Source organism: Scyliorhinus canicula, chromosome 21 (assembly GCF_902713615.1).
Source record: "Scyliorhinus canicula chromosome 21, sScyCan1.1, whole genome shotgun sequence".
NCBI lineage: Eukaryota > Metazoa > Chordata > Chondrichthyes > Carcharhiniformes > Scyliorhinidae > Scyliorhinus > Scyliorhinus canicula.
In genome coordinates this window covers 26,937,506-26,957,982 of record NC_052166.1, presented here as the reverse complement: position 1 = coordinate 26,957,982, position 20,477 = coordinate 26,937,506, and positions in this window count along the sequence as shown.

The following is a 20,477-nucleotide window of genomic DNA, read 5'->3' as shown; positions in this document are numbered from 1 at the left end:
CAATTTAGCATGGCCAATCCACCTAACCCGCACATCTTTGGACTGTGGGAGGAAACCGGAGCCCCCAGAGGAAACCCGCGCAGAAACCCACGGAGAGAATGTGCAGACTCCGCACAGACAGTGACCCAGCCGGGAATTGAACCTGGGACCCTGGAGCTGTGAAGCAATTGTGCGAACCACTATGCTACCGTGCTGCATGATTGCTGATCCTGGGAGCCTGTTGAGGCCATCGTAAAACGTGGCGACGTTTATGATGGCGTCAACACGGCCTCAGGATCAGAGAATCCCACCCTCTGTTCCCGCCGGCAGCTCACCCCCGCACATCGCTGATTTTCTGGTGGCGTGGGGTGGCTTCAATGGGAAATCTCATTGACAAGTGGGGGGAGCAGAGACTCGCGCTGCCAGAAAATGGCGCACAGTTGAGAAACAAATGGCCTGGGGACTGGAAAATCCAGCCCACAGTGGGAAGTCAAAGTGTTGCTTGGAGTGAAGCTTCCAGACTGAATAGAGTTCTGCAAAGCAATCGCTCAATCTGAATTTGGCCTCCCAAATTGTAAAGAGTGATTACATTATGCTAACTTGAAAGGAATACAAGGAAATCACTGTTTCACCTAGAAAGAGTATGTAGCCACCGAAGTTGGCCATTCCCTAAATACAAAATGGAGGAAGGCAAAGCTTGCAGGTTAAAATGGACAATGTTAACAGCACAAGCAGGCTGCACCAAGCCAATGTGTATTCTGTCTGCTGAGAGAGCAGACAGCACCGAAACAAACATTTTGCATACTAATGAGGCAATCTCCGGGATAATTAACATAGTAATGGAATGATCCCAGGGACAATGGACACAAATGGGGAAGTGATTGCAACAGTGTCTGGGAAACCAGACACCCCGGCACCAGCGGGGTTCGAAAACAAAGCACCTGAAGGCCCGCCCAGTAGCCAAGGAACAGCCTCAGTATTGGGGGGATTCAAACATATCGATTGGGAAGAGACTCAATCGATCCCCAGCAGGAAAAGGGTCCGCCCAAAAGGGCGCGAAGCCCTAGGACCTAAAAAAGACAGGTCCCAAACTTAGTTTGTTCTTCTTAACCAGCCCTCCTCTCTGGACCAGCATTTCGACCAGCATTTGCCAAGACGACCTTGAACGAGAGAGAGAGGAGAGATTTGGGACAGCAGCCGCCAGCAAGTAAGTCTCGCAACGATCGCTACCAGAGAGAGACACCCCTGACCCCTTTTAACCCGTACCAACCTGAAGTCTGCAGAGCAGCGCAAGAGGCCTTGTCCCCTGACCCGGCAGTTTCCTTCGAGATAAGTATTGGTTTATTTAGCGGTAGGAATAGTTTAATCCTCTTAGCGTGTCCATGGGTTGTATTATAATAAACTCAGTTGTTTGAACTTACTAATTGGTGTATGGTTTTATTGCTTTGAACTTGACCTTGAAGCTTGTGGCGGTATCTTAATGATACCTGGTGACTCCAGGGCTAAGTAAGGAAACAGAGCCAAATTGAGTGTTAAGCACACTCACCCAGAATGAGCAACATGTATTTGGGGCCTGGACGGTTAAAAGGGAAGAGATCAAAAAAGTCAGGTGCTTCATCTTATGTGATTGTTTGGGAAAGTATCGTGGGAAGGATATGAGGTTCTGAAGAACAGTCATGTTTGGCTCAAAACATTAACTTTGTTTCTCTCTCCACAGTGGCTCCCAGAACGTTAAGTTATGAAGAGAGGTTGCTTAGGATTGTGTTGTTTTCTTTGGAGCAGAGAAGACTGAGGGGTGATCTGATCGAGGTGTACAAGGTTATGAGGGGCATGGGCAGGGTGGATAGGGAGCAGTTCCACTTAGTTGAAAGGTCAGTCACGAAGGAACACAGGTTTAACGTTTGGGGCAAGATATTTAGGGGAGCTTTGAGGAAAACACTTTTTAATCCAGAAGGTGGTGATGGCCTGGAATGAACTGCCAGGTAGTGGTGGGGTGCCTCACATCCTTAAAAAAGTACCTGGATGAGCACTTGGCACGTTATAAGATTCAAGGCTGTGGGCCAAGTGCTTGGAGGTGGGATTAGGTAGGTCGGTCAGGTGTCTTTCACGTGTCACTGCAGACTCGATGGGCTGAAGGGCCTCTCCTGCACTGTGTGATTTTGTGACCTTCTGAGTTTTCCTGGCACTTTTTGTTTTATTATTGATGGAAGGGGTGTTTGAAGAGGGCATCAGCATGGCCTGGAGTGAATGGTTCTTTTAGAATGCCAAAAAGGGAGGGGGGAAGGATATTGGTGACAGCATCGCATAGATGGTGGGTGAGAAGCTGGTGGGATAAAGAGCAGGGTAAAGGGAAGGATGAAGGCAGCCATTCTGAGGTCCTGGATTTGAAGAAAAGGAGTGCGACCAGACACAAGGGAAATGGGGCAAGCATGGACGATAGCCCCATCAGTCTTCGTGGAGAGGAATCCTCTGTTGAGGAAAAAATCCTTTTCGGAAGGATGGCAAAGACAGATCAGATGCAATGAAGATGGAGAAACCGGGAGAATGGAATCGAGTTGTTGAACAAAGTTCAGTCATACAGCTGTGGGAGACAGTGGGTTTATAGTGGACAGCAATCTATCTTCAGAAATGGACAGTGAGAAGTCTTACAACACCAGGTTAAAGTCCGATATGTTCATTTCAAACACTAGCTTTCGAAGCACTGCTCCTTCCTCACCTGAGGAAGGAGCAGTGCTCCAAAAACTAGTGTTTGAAACAAACATGTTGGACTTTAACCTGGTGTTGTAAGACTTCTTACTGTGCTCACCCAGTCCAACGCCGGCATCTCCATTTCAGGATTGGAGACAGAGATGCTTAAGAAGAGAAATGGAGAGTTGGAGATCAACCATGTGAAGGTAAAAGACTTTGGGAAATTGTAAGCAAAGTTGATGCAATTTTACAGGGAGCCACACTTATGTCAAAGAGATGTGCACACTAAAGGCATTTGTAAATAAAGATATCAGTGGAGCGACAGCAACCCTACTCATCACTCTCAACATCGACCTTTGTTTCATTTAAGTCCAGCACATTTTCTTGTGGACATCTGAAAGCAACTGATCCGAGCCTTTTGTACTGTTCCTCATGCACCACAAATGGGGGTAACAATGTGCCCAAGCTGCTGTTTGTTTCATGGTTGCCATGGTACCATAATGGGTTTAAAGTTATTTTAATGCACTGAGTACTGATGTTCCTCGTGTTGCGGAGCTCAAACAGCTTTCCTGTCAGCCAAAATCTGCAAAAGTGACATTTGTGAAAATGTAATGCCTAATCTTATAACAGGCAATCGGGAATAATGTGTAATGATACAAGAACGTCATAGGTTTTCTGAGCTAACGGCATTATTGTCCTGGGATGTAATTAACAAAAGGTTTTTGAAATTTGTTTTGCAAAAAAAAAAAGAGGTTTTTGGTAACATTTTCTGTGTGAAACCTAAAGCAATTTCCTGGTCCCACTGAAGTGCTGGCTTGGTGATTACAGCTTTTACTGTGTTAATGTAATCGGCTTGTCAGTTCCTGCACTTTGGCATGTCTGACACAACTGCCACAAACACCTGATGTGGATTGGAGTGCAGTTGGAGCACTTCTCAGACCCGTTCATTATATAATAAGAGAGCGAGCATCGTCAACCATCGGCAGGGCAGCACAGTGGTTAGCACTGCCGCTTCACAGCACCAGAGACCCGGGTTCAATTCCGGTCTCGGGTGACTGTGGGGAGTTTGCACGTTCTCCCCGTGTCTGTGTGGGTTTCCTTCGGGTGCTCCGGTTTCCTCCCACAGTCAAAAGATGGGCAGGTTAGGTGGATTGGCCATGCAAAATTGCCCCTTAGTGTCCAAAAAGGTTAGCTGGGGTTGTTGGGTTACAGAGATAGGGTGGAGGTGTGTGCTTCAGTCTTTCCAAGAGCCAGTGCAGACCTGATGGGCTGAATGGCCTCCTTCTGCACTGTACATTCTATAATCCTGTAATACCAGTTATAGTACACTTTTACATTGTGGTGAGCCAGAAGTTGCTGCCGAAATAATAAAAAGTTTACGGATGCGCCACTATCAATTACCAAATCAACCTGCAACCAGTGGGAAGGAACGGATATTCCATGAGTTGTGATTCTCAAATGTTGGTCGATTTGTGCTCCTCCTCCACTGACCTTGTGAAAATGGCAATGACCTTTCTGGAGTTTCAAGAAAATCCCACCTTTACACATTGATTTTGAAATAAGGTCACTGCAGCAAGTTAGGGCTGGTATTTAAAAGAGTAAGGATATTTTTAAGGATAAGATTTACATTTCTGTAGCGTCACTCAATCTATCCAGCCCAGAGAGGGAACAACTGAAACATAAAGGCTGGGATTCACATTCCTGCAGCTTGCAAATTGTTCTTCAATATTGGTCCCGTAGTTCAAATTCAAGGCAAGTACTTTGTGCCAAGCCAAAAGGGATCTTGTTCATGTTAACTCTGCATTTTAAAGGCAAACAGCGTTGTCATGACACAATGTCCTTCCTTTGAATGACCCCATAAGATCGTAAGGCCGTGAGAAACAGGAACACGAGCAGAAAACTCAGCCATGTGCGCCTGCTCCGCCATTTCATAAGGTCATGGCTGATTTAATACTCACTCAGGCACTTTCCTACCTTCTCTCCATCACCTTTAATTCTCCAACTGATTAAAAACCTAGCAATCACAGACTTCCCCTCCACAGCTTTTTGTGGTAAATAATTCCAAAGATTCACCACTCTTTAAGGAGTATGGGCAGATGTAAAGATAAAACCGATGTCCAAGATAATGAAATATCAGCTTGGCTCAGTGCTTTCAAACCTTGGTGGCAGTGACTGTCTTGGGAAAGCCGGCTGAATAATCAGAGATCCCTCCCACCCAGATTATTCTCTCTTCCAATCTCTTGCATCGGGTAGAAGATGCAAAAGTCTGAGAACGCGCACTAACAGATTCAAAAACAGCTCCTTCCCAGTTGTTACCAGACTCCTGAATGACCCTCTTATGGACTGTACAGATCTCTCCATGCATCTTTTCTACTGTGTAGCACTACACTCTCTGCTTCACTCAATGTCTATGTCTGTGTATTTACATTGTGTATTTATTGTATGACCTATGGTTTTCATGTATGGGACAATCAGCCTGGACTATATGCAGAATAATACTATACCTCAGTACACGTGACAATAAATCTAAATCAAAATTTAAAGGCTGAAGCAAGAATCTGAGCACACAATCTGGACTCAGCACAGCTCTTGAGGGAGAGCTACCCCTTTTAGATGTCCCATCTTTAAACTATTAAACCAAGGTTCCTCCTGCCTGTTCAATGAGGATGTAAAACAGTGGTGGGCAACCTTCGGCCCGCTGGCCATGTGCAGCCTATCGGAGTTCCGACTGCGGCACACACAACATTTTGTTGACTGTTGACCACGTGCAGGGTTGCCAGATTCCGCTGGTTTCCATCCATGTAGTTTTCTACCTACCCTTATGACGAATGCATTGTGTGCATCAAGCAAGGGCAAGTTAAGTGAGGTGCATGCTGATTGCACACAGCCTTGAACGTGAGAGCCTCACGCTTCCTCTGTGTCCAGTCAAAGTGCTGCTATGGTTCAGTCGGCACTCCCTGCCAATTCTGGGTCCACAAGTGCAGTTAGCAAAATTACCCTATTCTGGGAAACCACCTTGACAATAACACTGATGGATGTGGAGGTTGTGCTTTCGTACAGTACTTTTGTATTCTAAGTAAATTATTTTAAAAATTTATTTTGCTTTTCGCATTTGAAGTTGCTGACAGTTCTATTGATGAACAAATGTTTAAGCATTTTCTATAATTTATTGTGAAATAATCAGGGTGTATTAAATGTATTCAATCTTGGTAAGAAGTCTTACAACACCAGTTTAAAGTCCATCAGGTTTGTTTCATATCACTAGCTTCCTGAGCACTGCTCCTTCCTCAGGTGAAATGATGAAGGAGCAGTGCTCCGAAAGCTAGTGATTCGAAACAATCCTGTTGGACTTTAACCTGGTGCTGTAAGACTTCTTACTGTGCCCACCCCAGTCCAACGCCGGCATCTCCACATCGTATTTAATCTTACTCATGGACTTACGGTTAGTGAACATGCCTAATTTCAATCTTGCAGCCCACTCAAATGAAGGAGGGGTCAACAACGAGGCCCTCTCAAGCCTTGCTTGCCTATCGCTGGTGTCAAAGCTCCCATGGTACTATCTGAAGACGATTGGTAACAATCCAGGAGTCCAACTAATATTTACCCTTTCAAGCTACAACGCCAAAACAGATCGGGTCTGGCAGCATCTGTGGAGAGAGAAACAGTTGATATTTCGAGTCCTTCTACAATCATAGGGACTGGAAACGTTGCCTCTGTTTCTCTCTCCACAGATGCTGCCAGACGTGCTGGATTTATCCAGCCTCTTCTGTATTTGTTTCAGGTTTCCAGCATCTGCAGTATTTTGCTTTTATTCGGAATAGATCAACAGGATGCTTTACGCTACTGTTTGTGGGATCTTACTATATGTAGGGATTCTCCAGTTGCGTGTGTCTCGGCAGCACACTATTCGCTGGCGCGGGATTCTATATTCTCGCCTCTTGTCAATGGGATTTCCATTGATGCCACCCCATGCCCCGGGAAACCGGCGTGGGCGGGGTTGGGTTGGCAGCAGGAAGAGTGAATCCCAACGGCCAGAGAATTTTGGCTGTAAATTCATTAGAAGAGCTGTGCGTCAGCAGCAGCTCAGTTGGCCGCACCCTCCTCTCCGAGTGAGAGGCTTGTGTGTTAAAGTTCCACTCCAGGACTCAAGCACAAAAATCAAAGCTCTTCCTCCAATGCAGAGATGTCAAAGACACCAAATTTCAGATGAGATGTAAAGCCGAGGCCCCACCTGCCCTCTCAGGTGCAGCTAAAAGACACCATGACACCATTTCCAAAAAGAGCAGGGCAGTTCTCTTCACTGCCCTGTCCAATAATTAACTTACAATCAACATTTCAAAAACACAGATTATCCAGTCATTATCACAATGATATTAATGGCAGCATGCTATTTGCAGTCTACCTGCTGTATTTCCTACATTACAATAGTGACTATGTTTATACAGTACTTTATTGGGTGTAAAGAAGTTTGAGGTGTCGAATGGCCATGAAAGGTGCTACATAAAAGCAACTCTTTCTTGCTTTCTTTAACTGAGTGACAGAAGTGCTTTTTTGAAAATCTTCTGCAAAGAACTTCACGTTGAATGAGATTCAACAACCACAGTAGTCAGGATGTCTAAAGGCAAGAGCTGTGACGAATAAAGGAATTGCAGACATATTGTACTGTATACATTTGGTGCAGTAAGGGTTAAAAGCCTGGGTTAGTGTATGACTGCTGCAGTCATGCTTTTGAAAATCCTGGTTTGAAAGGGTGCTCGACTTTTTGCAGGCAGAGGTGCAATTAAAGCATCATAAAAGTTTCGGCTAATGGACTTTTGTTTATATTAAGAGGGTTCCCTGGGGAATAGATGATGATGAGAGACATTGTGTTCAGCGTAGGAAGATTTAATAGATTTTCATAGAATTTACAGTGCAGAAGGAGGACATTTGGCCCATCGAGTCTGCACTGGCTCTTGGAAAGAGCACCCTACACAACCGCACACCTCCACCCTATCCCCATAACCCAGCCACCCCATCCAATGCTAAGGGCAATTTTGGATACTAAGGGCAATTTAGCATGGCCAATCCACCTAACCTGCACATCTTTGGACTGTGGGAGGAAACCGGAGCACCCGGAGGAAACCCACGCAGACACGGGGAGAACGTGCAGACTCCGCACAGACAGTGACCCAAGCCAGGAATCAAACCTGGGACCCTGGAGCTGTGAAGCAATTGTGCTAATCACTATGCTACCGTGCTGCCCTGAAAGATTATGTAGTTAATGGGAGGATCCAGGGGTGGAAGCAGTTTCTGGAGGTTCAGTTCAGGTTTGGATCTGTGTCTGAGCAACTTTTTCTCTCCCAGCAGTTCAGGTAAAAAAAGATTTTTGCCTGTGAGCAGAACAAAGTTTTCTGAAAAGGCAAAAGGCAAGCTGTTTCCTGAAAGATCTTGCTCTCCGGTGGCTTATCCTATACATTGCTTTACAGCAAGAATTCCTGAGTATGCTAACTATATTTAAAAGTGGATTGCGACCAGAGATGGATTTTCCTTAAGTGGAGATAAAGGATAGCAGTTAGGAATGAGTGTTTCATTTTCCATCTTAAGCTTTGTTTAATGAGTAATTGCAAGCTGATTTCTTGTGTGACATTAAAGAGATTTTAATACTGTATTAGTAATAAAGTTTGTTTAATATACCATATCCTTATTTGTGCAAGGAATCATTCTTTTTTTTAACATTTACATTTCAAAAAAAGTATTTCCAATTAAGGGGCAATTTAGCGTGGCCAATCCACCTACCCTGCGCATCCTTGGGTTGTGAGACCCACACATACACGGCAGGAATGTGCAAACTTCACACGGATAATGGGCAGGTTTTCTGATGGGGTGGACATGAAGTTGGATTTTCCCAGTTCATTTTGCTTCTAGAACATAGAACAGTACAGCACAGAACAGGCCCCTCATGCCGAGCCATGATCACCCTAATCAAACCCACGTATCCACCCTATACCTGTAACCCAACAACCCCCCCTTAACCTTACTTTTATTAGGACACTACGGGCAATTTAGCATGGCCAATCCACCTAACCCGCACATCTTTGGACTGTGGGAGGAAACCGGAGCACCCGGACGAAACCCACGCACACAGGGGGAGGACGTGCAGACTCCGCACAGACAGTGACCCAGCCAGGAATCGAACCTGGGACCCTGGAGCTGTGAAGCATTTATGCTAACCACCATGCTACCCTGCTGCCCCTTCTGTAACCTATTCCATCCCTACAACCATATGAGGCCCTTCCCCAATCTCAATTGACAGCCGTGCCTTCAGCTGCCATGTCCTAAGGTCCAAAATTCCCCACCTAAGCCTCTTCCCGAAGGTGCTGCTTGAGATTTACTCCTTCACCCACGTTTTTGTTGAACTGTTCAAGCAATCCTTTCTGTGGTTTGGGTAACTCCCATTGAAAAGTCTTGTGATGTTTACGGTTGCTATATAAAAATTAGTAGTAGTAGTAGAGAAATTATTTAGTTGAACCCAAACTCAGGCCATAGTATTCAATACTTCTAAATACTTTGAGTCAAGTCACATGGCATCATCTACACACCTAGCATTAATTACTAATACCTGATTTCCCTGTGAATTGTTGCACAACTGAATGCCACTTCAGAGGAAAATTGGGAGCCAACCATAATAGTGTGGGACTACAGACCAAACCAATCAGGAACATTGCTGTGAAGCCATCAAATTGTACGTCAAAGTGACTCTGTATATTTACTGGCTGAAAACCGTTGACTGAATTTTTAAAAAGCTGAGGCAACATTCCAGTGATTTAAACCACACTTACTAAGATGCAGCACTGCATACTACAAAATCAAAAGCCATTAAGTGGAGCCAACCTGTCTGCAGGAAATCAGCAAAGATAATCACCTGAGAAGAATGAGAATGAGCCGCCTCTCCTGAGTTGTTCTCTGGACATGCAGCCTCAGCAGAGTGATGCACAATCAATAACTACTGAAAAGAGGATGTAGCCCGAATTGAAGGCTTTAATCAACAAGATGTTTCCCCTGCAGCTCGAGTACAGAAAGAGGCTGGCTGCTGGGAAACACGGGTTGTTATACCCCGCCTCACTGGGCGGAGCTACCTTACATTCCGCCCAATGAAATGCAAACACTTGGGCCAATGAGCAGCGAGCCTTCTCCACCAATGGTAGCTCACACTCCCAGGTACCGTAGTACCTTTAGTCATATTACCACACAGAGTGGGAAACAAGCACTAGATGTAATAACTTCAGACAAAGGACTCTGGCTGAGAGAGAAATTCATCCAATCGTAATCTAATCAAGCTGCACCTGGAAGCCATTAGCCACAATCATATTTGGATCATTGGTCAGTTGGACAGAGAGGATCACATGACAAGCTAGCTGGCCCTGTTTTGTGTTTTAAGAAACTGTTTTCTACAGGCTACATACAAAAGTAGAAAAGATGGCAAGACCATTGTGAGAGCCTCTCTCTCTCCATTCAATTTGCAAGTTTGAGCCCCGTTTGTTGTTTGAATATCCATGTGCTGCTGACAGAGATTTTTTTCATTCAAGAAATCAATCCAGCAGCTTTTATCTCTGGAAGAAATGATAAATCAACAGCCAACCTATTTTTACTGCTCCAAAACCTGATGGACAACCGAGCTCAGTCTAGATGCACCGAAGTTATCAAACAATGAGATCAATCCAGTTTTAATCTTTAATGGTCTTTAAAATATCAATTAATCTGTCCTACTACTTTCAAATCTATTTTGTGTGTTTGAATCTGAGTGCATGGAAGTGAAATGAAATGAAATGAAAATTGCTTATTGTCATGAGTAGGCTTCAATGAAGTTACTGTGAAAAGCCACATACCGGCGCCTGTCCGGGGAGGCTGGTACGGGAATTGAACTGTACTGCTGGCCTGCTTGGTCTGCTTTAAAAACCAGCGATTTAGCTCAGTGAGCTAAACCAGCCCCTGTCTGAAGTTGGAGCACTTTTATCATTTTACTTGGACCAGTTTACTTGCAATAAATACTATCCTCTTTACGTTTGTGAGACAATTCGAGGAGACCTATCTGTTTGTGTGGCACAACATATAAACAGTTAAACACTTGCTGAAATAACAAGAATATACTTTTAAAAATACCTGTTGTGGCTAAACGGCAGTAGAAAAAGAGGGAAGACATTCTAACCTGCCTCACCTGATTGTAACATCATATTTCTTGCCCTTATAGGGCTTTTATGAAACTGTAGAGCTTTGTTTCCAACAGCCTGGAGAGTCTCATGATCTTTATTACTGCTACCAGCTTTTTATTTTCACATTTTCAAAATAAAACTGAATTCAAATTCTTAAATAGCTTCTGATTCATCCAATAGATGTTAAGATTTAAATCACGAATGGCTATCACCCTAATTTCTCATGTGCCCCCATCATTCTTTCCGATGTAGCCCATCCTACAGTGCAGTTACTGTTCGGCGAGTCTTTAAGCCACTCCGACAAGCAACTTCTCATCTTGACCAAAACTAATTCTGTATCTCCATCTCCAGAAATAAGGTCATCGCTCTCTATCTCACCAATGCCATCCTTCATTAACTGAGGTAAACTTCCATCGATGCCTAGCTTTCTGTGCTTCCTAAATACCATGGGTGGGATTGTCCGTCGTCCAATGGCAGAATTGGGAAATACGATTGAGTGGAGAATCGTGCATCAGCCAAAGGTTCTGGCCGGCACCGGGCGCCAAATGGAGTGCCATGCTCCGACCCTTCGGCAACGGTGCGAATGTGCCGGTGTGGACATGCACTTTTTATAGTAAACGCCACTGGCATACCTTTAACTGGCCCGCCCCGGTATTCTCCAGGCCTGCAGCGATACCCTGCCCTTGCCAGGATGCATTACCGATGCCAAGATTCACTTGTGGTATATAAAATTGGGAAGCAGGCGCCATGGCTGCTCAGGAAGAGGGAGGAGGTAGGACAAAACTATACTCTGCTAGTGCTGCCGTCGGCTGGGGGAGGGTGGGGGGGGGGGGGGGGGCGTCTGCCAAGTCCGGGGGGAGTAGCGAAGGGTGACTAGGGGATGGGCCATGGGGCCATTCCCCGGGAGCTGCGTGTCCAGGCATGGGCCGCCATTGTCATGGCCTGCAAGCCAGCCATTTTGCTGCCCGCCCCACTGCCCGCCCACCATGGCTGATGGTTGCGCAGAGCAACACCGGCCATATGGGTGCACCCCCTCCCCCCCACACACCCGGGCACCACCCTGCTGGCAGGGCATCATGTGGCCCACCAAAGGAGGATGCCCACAATAGGTTAAACTGCTCACTGAAGTGGAGAGTATGGCAGTAGTACTAAATGAGTACTTGGCTGCTGACTTTACCAAATTAAAAGATGGTGACATTGGCCCAGTTAAAAATGTGGGCATTGAGCAACTGAGCATCATGGTGATAACTAAAAGGTGCTAAAAATGCTGGCAGCACGCTGGGTAGAGAAGTCTCCAGGCCCAGATGCGATGCATCCTAGAGTGCTGAGAGAGGTAAGGCAGCATACTGCGGAATTGTTGACAGACATTTTCCAGGTCTCTCTGAACACAGAATTAATCCCAGGATACTGGAGGATTGCAAATGTGACACCCTTGTTTAAGAAAGGAGCAAAGGATAACCCAGGAAACTACAGACCTGTCAGCTTGACATCAATAGTGGGAAAACTGATGGAGACCATAATACTGGATGAGATAAATATACACTTCCAGAAAAATAAGATGATACGAGACAGTCAACATGGCTTTGTCAAGGGCAGATCATGTCTGACAAATTTAATTGAGTTCTTTGATGAGGTGACACAGGTAGAGGATGAAGGTAGTGCCATGAATGTTTGATATTTGGACTTTCAGAAAGCATTTGATACAGTGTCACATAGTATGTCAGTGACCAGGGGTCACAATTTTAAAATGGTCAGCAAGAGAGCTAGGAGCGAGATGAGGAGAAACGTCTTTACTCAGAGAGTTGGTGGGATTTGGAATGTGCTGCCCGGGAAAGTGGTGAGGAGGTTTCAAAAGAGAGCTGGATGTATATTTGAAAGTGATTAATTTAGTGAGCCATGGAGCTAAGGCTGGGGAATGGGACTAGTTAGGCAGCTCTTTTGGGAGCCGGTGCGGGTGCGATGGGCCGAATGGCCTCCTTCTGTGCTGCAAATAACAACTAACAACCAAATAATATACCCCACAGGAGGGCGCCATACTGGGGTGCAGAGCATGCGGCTGGCATGTGTAGAACCAGCCACTGGTTTCCCTGCCGGCAGAGATGGGTGCCAGGGCCAGAGGCCCTACCGATGTTGGGCAGCGACGGTGCCAGGGGTGCATTGCGGAGGGCAGAGTGCCGGGGGAACAGCTGAGTGTGGGTGTGGGGATGGGAAAGGAGGGGGAGAGGGGAAGTCATGGGGGGGGGGGGGGCAGGTGCTGCAATGCAGGCCCCGCCATCGATTAGCCTGTCGGGCCTGCTCGAGCACGAGGGTCTTCACCGTGGTAACATGTCCATATTTTACTCCCTGCCGACAACGGATTTCAGAATCGAACCAGGCATGGTTGTCATCATCAAAGTGACCTGGCTCTCCTCCACACCGTCCAGCAGCATCTCAATCTCCACATCTGCAAAACGGGATGCCGCTCTTTGGGGTGCCATCTTGTTGGCTGGAATGAGTGCGCATGGGGAGTGGACAACTTGTATGCAGCTATAGCTTGTCAGGCTCCCGAGTGACAAACCCGACCCCAGTGAAACTGAGGCCATCATGCATTGCAATTGCACTGGTACCACGTGATGCTGCTGCTAGCCCATTAATGGGTCCTGAATCACTCGGGGACCGGCAACACTTTTGTCAACATAGAACACTCACGATTCAGTTCCAGCGTCAGCACTTAGGACGGGATTCTGTGAAAATGGGGCTATGTCCCCACGGCGGCGGGAAAACCGGCGCCAACGACTCTGGCGCCAACGCCCCCCCACTCCTCAAGGGAGGAATTCTCACCGTTCTAGGGGACCAGGTGGACACCGGAGTCATTGGTGCTGCTCCAGCCGGCGCCGAAGGGCCGGCGCGAGTTCACGCATACGCGGAATGGGCGGCATGATCTCGCACATGCGCGGTCCGGCTGGCGCATTTCCACGCATGTGCGGGGGTTCTCTTATCTGCGCCGGCCCCCGAGCAATATGGCAGAGCGCTACAGGGGTCCGGCGCTTAGTAAAGAAGGCCCCCCACAGAACAAACCCGCCTGCAGGTCGGTGGGCTCCGATCGCAGGCCAGTCCACCGTGGCCCCCCCCGGGGACGGATCCCCCCGTGCGCCCCCCCCCCCCCCCCCCGAAGACCACCCCCGTATACTCACCTCCAAGGTCCCGCTGTGCGTGAGGTGAGTAATTCACGCTGGCGGGACTGGCCAAAAAAGGACGGCCGCTCGGCTCATCGGGGCCTGGAGAATTGTCGGGGGTGGGCCGCTGTCAACGGTCCCCTTCCGGCTTGGCGGAAATCCTGCCCGCCTGAAAAAAGGCGCCGGAGCATAGGGCAGTCGGTATCAGGTCGTCAGGGCAGGATTCGCTCCTCCCCCCGGGGATTCTCCAACCGGGCGCAGGGTCGGCGAATCCTGGCCTTGGTCTCTCAAATGGAGAATTCCCCCCATGTGTTATAGAACAGTACAGCACAGAACAGGCCCTTCGGCCCTCAATGTTGTGCCGAGCAATGATCACCCTACTCAACCCCACGTATCCACCCTATACCCGTAACCCAACAACCCCCCCTCTCCTCCCTTAACCTTATTTATTAGGACACTAAGGGCAATTTAGCATGGCCAATCCACCTAACCCGCACATCTTTGGACTGTGGGAGGAAACCGGAGCACCCGGAGGAAACCCATGCACACAGGGGGAGGACGTGCAGACTCCACACAGACAGTGACCCAGCCGGGAATCGAACCTGGGACCCTGGAGCTGTGAAGCATTTATGCTAACCACCATGCTACCCTGCTGCCCTTGTATCCTTGAATATTCGGATCCCATTAATATTAATTATTGTTGATACAGTCCTCTATTACCCATGGGCAGCATGATGACACAAGTGGATAGCACTGTGGCTTCACAGCGCCAGGGTCCCAGGTTCGATTCCCCGCTGGGTCAATGTCTGTGCGGAGTCTGCACGTTCTCCCCGGGTCTCCATGGGTTTCCTCCGGGTGCTCCGGTTTCCTCCCACAGTCCAAAGACGTGCAGGTTAGGTGGATTGGACATGCCAAATTGCCCTTAGTTTCCAAAAAGGTTGGGAGGGGTTATCGGGTTACGGGGATAGGGTGGAACGGCTTAAGTGGGTCGGTGCAGACTCGATGGGCTGAATGGCCTCCTTCTGCGCTGTAGTATGTTCTATTACAATTGCAGCATATTAACGACGGCGATGCAATTACCACCAACGTTAAGACATACAGTTTGCTGCGAAAAACAATCCAGAAAGAATTTTGAAAATAAATGTAAAACAACTTCATTTTTTCCCTTCTGCCCTGCTGCTAAGATAATTGGAAGAAATGGGCCAGAGGCCATTTTCAGTGTCATAGCACCCGGGAGATCCAGTAACACAGCAGTTAGAATGACCTGACTGTTGTCGCACCGTGGTGTTAATGACTGTTCTTGCACTGATATAAAATCAGCTCCCTCAGAGTGACAAGCTCGGCAACATCTTCAACACCATCACTCCCACCCCGCGAGAATAATTTGTTTCAGGTTACTGGAACTGCAGGGGATACAGCAATAGCAATGATTTTAAAACGCTGTTTCTCTCAGAGTCGAGAACAAGTATCCATTCGGAGCCAGCAGGCAGAGAGCTTGCTTTCTTAACGACCAAGTTAAGGGTGAAAACAGAGTGACGTGATGATTTGTGAAGAGAAATATATTAACCGCGAATGGCTCACTTGGTCAAAACAATGCACAGCCAATCCAGGGAAAGACATGGCATGGGTAGAGCGTGGTGGTTGTGCTTTGCTTGCCTTTGGCTGAAGTATTTTGGGTTAGAGAGGCAGCTGGGCAAAAGTTGCCACAGTCCCTGCCATCCCTGTCCTCAAAACAGTAACAAACTGCGACGAAGATAGGACCAACCTTGAGTATGAGGCCCCTTTCACATTTAAGCAACCTGCTGATACCCTTGGTGTGAGCCCACCCATGATGAATCCTGGCTGATGTTCCCTGCTGCGAGCCATCTTCTTCAACCTTTCTCTCCTAACTTCTCAGCCTTAATCTGCAACAGGTTTGAAAGCTATCATTCACACTGAGATCGAGAATGTCTGATCAGGCACCTCTGCCATCTCTCTCCCTTCCCCTCGCCCAACAGGCCGAACTTCCTCTGAGACTCCTCCTTTGCCCAGCCCAAAGTTTGTACCTGTCACAGGTTTCTCTCCTGTATTCCCTCAGTCCTTATCGTACCTGTGAGACCCACCTGTGTTCTGGATCCTATTCCCAATGAATTATCCTACAACATCCTTTTCTTTCCTCTGTTAACTGATTATGTTAAAACTGCCTCTGCTTAGATTCTGTTTTCCCTCTCTTCCAAATCTGCTGTGCCTCAAAAAAACAAAACCCTTGATCCCTCCGTCCTGGTAAAATACTGTCCCTATCAACAAACTCCCTTTCTCTACAAGGACCTTGACGTGTTGTTTCTTCTGCCTTTCTTTGCCTTTTCTTTTTTAATTTAAAGTACCCAATTCATTTTTTCTAAATATAGGGGCAACTTAGCGTGGCCAATCCACCTACACTGCACATCTTTGATGAAACCCACTCAAACACGGGGAGAATATGCAAATTCCACATGGACAGTGACCCAGAGCCGGGATGGAACCTGGGACCTCGGCGCCATGAGGCAGCAGTGCTAGCCACTGCACCACCATGCTGCCCGCCTTTCCTTTTCTTCCTACTGAACACAAATGTGATTGGTAAACTCAAATGTAGATTATTTATTTATGAAGAGTAAGCAGCACATGTGCAATCTTGGAGAGATCTAGACCATACATCTTACTTGGATGACTGGACACTGTAAGCTATCATGTGGTGCCTTATATCCATTTCTATATGGCTTTGTTCATTGGTCATGGGATACACAAATCGATCCTAAAACGTGTGTCTATCTTCCTGAAACTCCCTGCTTGAGTCCCTCCAATCAGGCTCCCCCCACCACTCCATGGACGGCACGGTAGCACAGTGGTTAGCACTGTTGCTTCACAGCGCCAGGGACCCGGGTTCGATCCCGTCTTGGGTCACTGTCTGTGCGGAGTCTGTATGTTCTTGTTGCGTCTGCGTAGGTTTCATCCGGGTGCTCCGGTTTCCTCCCACAAGTCCCGAAAGACGTGCTTGTTAGGTGAATTGGACATTTTGAATTCTCCCTCAGTGTACCCGAACAGGCGCCGGAGTGTTGCGACTAGGGGATTTTTACAGTAACTTCATTTGTGTTATTGTAAGCCTACTTGTGACACTAGTAAAGATTATTACTAATTATTATTCCAATACTGAAATTTCTCTTATCAAAATCACAAATGGTATCCAATGTGACTGTAAAAAAGGCAAACCCTTCCTCCTTTCCTGCCTTTGACACAGCCGATTTCACCATTCTCTTCCCATGTCTTGTACCGTTGCCCAGTTGAAGGGTCTTCCCAGTTTCCAGTCTAATTCATAGCCAGAACATCATCACTGGTACGGTGGCACAGTGACTAGCACCTCTGCATCATAGCACCTCACTGCTGCCTCCAGTGCCAGGGACCCAGGTTCAATACCAGCCTTGGGTGACAGTCTGTGTGGAGTTTGCACATTATCCCTGTGTCTGCGTGGGTTTCTTCCGAGTTCTCTGGTTTCCTCCCAATTTCCAAAGATGTGCAGGTTGGGTGGATTAGCCATGCTAAATAGTCCCTTCGTGTCCAAAGAGGTGCGGATAAGGTGGGGCTATGGGGATGGGGAGGTGGTGCTAGATGTGGTGCTATTTCGGAGGGTCGTGAAAACTCGATGGGCCGAATGGCCTCCTTCTGCACTGTAGGGATTCTATGCGTTCTGATGTCTTCTCTTCCTGCTCCTGTATCTTTAACTCTTGTGTTGCCCCAATGATCTATCATTGGACCCCCTCCTATCTCTCATTCACATGCTATCATCCAAAAGCACATCTGTTCCCACATGTTGGCAGCCAAAACCCTGCTTCACCTCGCTCCCATTTGCATTGAGCATATCTCAAAATGGTAAGCCTTGCTTGTTCAAAAATCCTGTAATGGATGTGTGGTGAATGTATTACAGCTACCATTTACCATTGTATTACATTTCATTGTATTATGTTGGTGCCCTTATGGGCTCTGCCTATGGCTCCGCCCCCTCAGGGGAGGTATATAGATCTGCAGCCTTTAGGCAGCACAGTGCAGAGAAGTCGCATGCAGGCACAGTTCTAGCTGATGAAAACCACTGTTCACTTCAACTCTCCATCTCATGTGAATTGATGGTCGCATCAATTTAATCAGCTACACTATCGCTGTGGAAGCAGCCCTCAAACCTGATCGACTGGAACGCGACCCACAGGCAGCTGAAGCCAAAGGAATTTTTTCGCACTGGCTCCGCTGTTTTGAGGCCTACTTTGCCGCCTCCTCCTCGCCCACCCTCACCGAGGAACAGAAACTGAGTCTCCTCCATGCCCGGGTGAGTCACAGAATCTCCATGGAGATCGAGGAAGCGACCACGAACGCAGACGCGGTCGCGATCTTGAAAAGGCAGTATGTGAGGCCGGCGAACGAAGTATTCGCGCTGCATCTCCTCACCACGCATCGTCAACGCCTCGGGGAATCGCTGGAGAAATACCTACGCGACCTGAAGGTACTCGCCAGACACTGCAACTACAAGGACATCACGGCCTCGCAACACATGGAACTCGCCATCCGGGACACCCATGTGGCTGGAGTCCGGTCCAACTACGTCAGACAGTGCGTGCTCGAAAAGGGCGTCCTCGACTTAGAAGAGACGGTAAAACTATCCATCCCCTTAGAAGTAGCGTTTCAGAGCATCAATGCTTTCCCCACCGACCACGCGATCCCCTCGTGGACACCCGATCAGAGGGTGCCCCAGACCTATGCTGCGCGGCTGCCCGCCCAACCCGGGGGGCTGCCCTGCTATTTCTGCAGCCAGAACGAGCACCTCAGGCAGCGTTGCCCGGCTCGGAACGTGACCTGTAGCGACAGCGTAAAGAAAGGACACTTTGTCAAAGTTGCCTGGCCATATCCAAAACTCCTAAATCACAGGCCCGACTTTCAGACTCACAGGCCCGCAGACCCCGTTGCGTGGCTGTGTGCCTGCCAGTACCACCCCCTTCAGATGCGTCATCAGCCTCGTGCTGTCTGTGGGGGCAGCCATCTTTAACCCTACCCAAAACGTGCGACCGATGGAGGCAGCCATCTTGGGACCACCCCACCACCTCCGACCACGCCGGCTACCCGCAGCTCGGCGCTGTCACCCTCGACCAGTCACAGCCCAAGCACCTCAGGAACTCGATGATGACCGTCCGGGTCAATGGGCACGAAACGCTCTGCCTGTTTGACTCTGGGAGCACGGAGAGCTTTGCACATCCAGACACGGTAAGGCGCTGTTCTCTCCAAATTTCCCCCACATTCCAAACAATCTCCCTCGTTTCCGGATCACATTGGGTGCAGATCTGGGGGTACTGTGTCGCGAACCTCGCGATACAGGGCGCCGCGTACGCCAATTTCAAACTATATGTCCTCCCCGACCTCTGCGCTCCTCTCGTGTTGGGACTGGACTTCCAGTGCAACCCCAGGAGCATGACCCTGAGGTTCGGCGGGCTCCTACCCCCTCTCACCGTACGTAGCCTCGCGACTCTTAAGGTCGCTCCTCCCCCGCTCTTCGCGAACCTCACCACCGACTGTAAACCCGTCGCTACCAGGAGCAGGTGGTACAGTGCCCAGGACTGGACTTTTATCAAGTCAGAGGTCCAGCGGCTCTTGAGGGAGGGGGTCATCGAGGCCAGTAATAGCCCCTGGAGAGCCCAAATGGTGGTCGTCAGGACTGGGCAAAAGAACTGGATGGTTGTAGACTACAGCCAGACCATAAACCCTTACACGCAACTCGATGCGTACCCTCTTCCCCGGATAGCGGACATGGTGAATCGGATTGCACACTACCGGGTTTTCTCCACGGTAGATCTTTTTTTTTTTTTTTTTTTTAGTTTTTTTTAAAATTTAGATTACCCAATTATTTTTTCCAATTAAGGGGCAATTTAGTGTGGCCAATCCACCTACTCTGCACATTTTTGGGTTGTGGGGGCGAAACCCACGCAGACACGGGGAGAATGTGCAAACTCCACACAGACAGTGACCCAGGGCCGGGATTCGAACCTGGGACCTCAGCGCCGTGAGGCGGTTGTGCTAACCACTAGGCCACCGTGCTGCCCTCTCCACGGTAGATCTGAAGTCCGCATGCCACCACCTTCGAATCCGCCTTTGAGGCAGATGGCCGCCTCTTCCACTTCCTCTGGGTCCCCTTCGGCATCACCAACGGGGTCTCGGTCTTCCAAAGAACGATGGACCAAATGGTGGACCAGTACGGCTGCGGGCCACATTTCCGTACTTGGACAACGTCACCATCTGCAGCCATGACCAGCAGAACTACGATGCCAACCTTCAGAAGTTTCTCCAAACCGCCCAAGCCCTCAATCTCACCAATAACAAGGAGAAATGCTTGACCAGACTAGCTATCACATGGTGATGATGTTAATTGGCCTGTGCACTGCGACTATCTCCCTGGCCGTGTCCTGTGAGAGAGGGA